This window comes from Neodiprion pinetum, chromosome 7 (genome assembly GCF_021155775.2).
Source record: "Neodiprion pinetum isolate iyNeoPine1 chromosome 7, iyNeoPine1.2, whole genome shotgun sequence".
Lineage (NCBI taxonomy): Eukaryota > Metazoa > Arthropoda > Insecta > Hymenoptera > Diprionidae > Neodiprion > Neodiprion pinetum.
In genome coordinates this window covers 11352090-11354555 of record NC_060238.1, presented here as the reverse complement: position 1 = coordinate 11354555, position 2466 = coordinate 11352090, and the positions used below count along the sequence as shown (strand labels likewise).

The 2466-nt window shown below is 37.1% G+C and overlaps 1 long non-coding RNA gene across 1 annotated transcript; it reads left to right on the top strand.

Annotated features, from left to right (window-relative positions):
* The first annotated feature begins 207 nt into the window (after positions 1–207).
* Positions 208–1894, top strand: LOC124223149 (uncharacterized). The gene is made up of 3 exons (XR_006884211.2): positions 208–550; positions 795–1031; positions 1111–1894. It is a non-coding gene; the product is annotated as an uncharacterized lncRNA (long non-coding RNA).
* Positions 1895–2466: the final 572 nt, after the last annotated feature.

Here is a 2466-nt window from a genome sequence, read left to right as displayed (position 1 = left end):
TTATTTGGTTTTTTTATCATGACAATTGGGCTCGACCATTCGCTTTCTGATGGTTCTATCACGTCTTCTCTCAGCATTTTGTGTATTTCTGTGTGGATGGCTTCTCTAATTTTTGGTGATACCATAGAGTATCTTTGTTTTATGGGTGCGTGTCCTTGTGTGTCTATTTTGTGTTTAATTAGGTGTGTTAGGCCGAGCTGGCCTGTAGCGCGATTCTGTAACTCGTTATGCTGTCGTTATGGACTCATAACGACAAGTTTCGTTATGCTACCGACCGCGTCGCTATTATAACGACAAATGCGATTCTGTACACTATTCTTAGCGAGTTTTGTCGTTATTAGTAACGAAAAGTGTCGTTATGATGTCGTTACGGTGCGAGCGGATAGCGAGGCTCAGAGACCCCCTCGGTACGCTATAACGACGATTATAACGACACTTTGCACACGAGCTAGAGGAGTGGTGTGCGTTTCCCATATTTTTCTCGACTCCGAGAAAGTGCTTCGAAAAGTGCTCCGAAAGTGAAAAATAATTACGACGTTTGAAATAACAAGTAAGTAAGTTGAATTTTGCAGTAATTAGGAATTATCAATGCAGATTGACTTCAGAAAAAACTGTAGAATAGATTTCATTATTTTCTAAAAAAGAATAACATAACCTATAAATTGTAGTGTTGCTCCGAAGAACCCACAAAGTTGCTTCCACAAATATAATTATTCATTAATTTCATTAATAATTCATTTCTACTATTAAGTCTATTATTTACGCTGTTTCTTTGATTATCTTCAATCTCAAAGGATCATGGCTATCGAATACCTTGCTTGGGATGTATTCGTTCTTGAGGAAAGATTACGTCGACTCGAACGTCGTGTGGAAAGAAGGCGACTGAGAGATGCTCAGAATCCTTTTCAGTTACCACGAGAAGAGTTTCTCAGCCTTTTTCACCTGCCTCAAGAAGCTGTGATGAATCTTGGTTAACACCTTAAGCGCAGTCAAAGCGAAAATATTTTTCACTGTTCAGCAAAGCAGCATAGGTTCAGTTTGAGTTTTATATACATAATATGCATATTATATTTAGTCTACTTTTTTCTAAATCAACATATTTTCCATCAGGTGATGCTGGATATCCGTTGGAGCCTTGGCTGTTAACACCTCTGGCCAATTTTCCTGAAGATACGCGACAACATCAATATACACAACAACTATGTAAGGCTAGAAGCGTCGTCGAGCGGTTTTTTGGAGTTTTTAAATCTGTATGGAGATGCTTGTCATACCAGCGAGTCTTGATGTACGAACCAGCGTTCGCAGCGAAAATTGATAATGCGTGTGCAGTACTGCACAACATGAGAGTGCAACTACGATTAAACAATGAAGATGACGAACAACTAGCACCGATAGCTCATCTTGTAGAGAATGATGTTGATCTGATGGATCAAGATGAAGAATACCACAGACGAGGACCACGCGCTTTGGCTCAACGAATTCAACAACAAATTATGAGAGAAAGATTTACCAACTTCCGTGATGCGGAAGAATAGAATACAGAATATGGAATGATGTTTATGGTTAAATTGCCAACAAGTATAATGTTTAAAGGTGATGAGAGAAATTAACGACAACAGAGTCAGGGCGGTGTTACGCTCCGACGTACCGCCTTGGCGTACCTTTTTCAAAATTCCATGTCATTTCATTTCTTTAATATCTTCAATGCACAGATATTATTTCATCAAAATCTCATAGGCTCATAGGAGTAAGGCTCCGGTCAAGCATCTCTAGACGCCAGGTTCGATTCCTGGCTCCGTCGTTAATTTTTCAAAATCACCAATTTTTCGAATTTACATTCCTTCAACTATAATGTTTACAATTGATTGTACATAAAGAAATATTCAATTGTGTTTTTGAAGTATAACTTTATTTTATAAAAAATATTCACCTTTTTTAACCTGAACAAAAAATAAAAACGCGAAAAATCTTTATTCTAAACTAGACCTCAATTTTTTTTTCAAGTGGTATTGTTTTTAAATAGCTTTGCCTCCATGAAATTAACAAACTCAAAGACTTCTTGAAGTATTGAAAATATTACAGCTACAGTTATGATTTTTAGTAAAAAATGGGAGTAGTTATATAATTTTACTCTTCAGAATATTGGTTCTACGTGAAGAACCCAATGGTGGTCCATGCAAAAAGAATAGTGAGGAAAACGTAGAAGCAGTAAACGCTGCATGGGGATTCACGACACGTGGTCAAAGGGCTCCTTTTAAGAGTATGAGTGCAAATAAATTTTTTTACTTGTATTAAAATTTATTAAAAGTATTAAACGGTGTTAAGATATAATAACAATGATGATATTTATATTTACAATGTTCACTATACGATGGATTTGCACTGCCTGTGACTGAGTGATTGTGCGCGCCTCGATTTAAACCTTCATGCGCGCCACCGCGGCACGAATTTCAACTATTTTAAGGC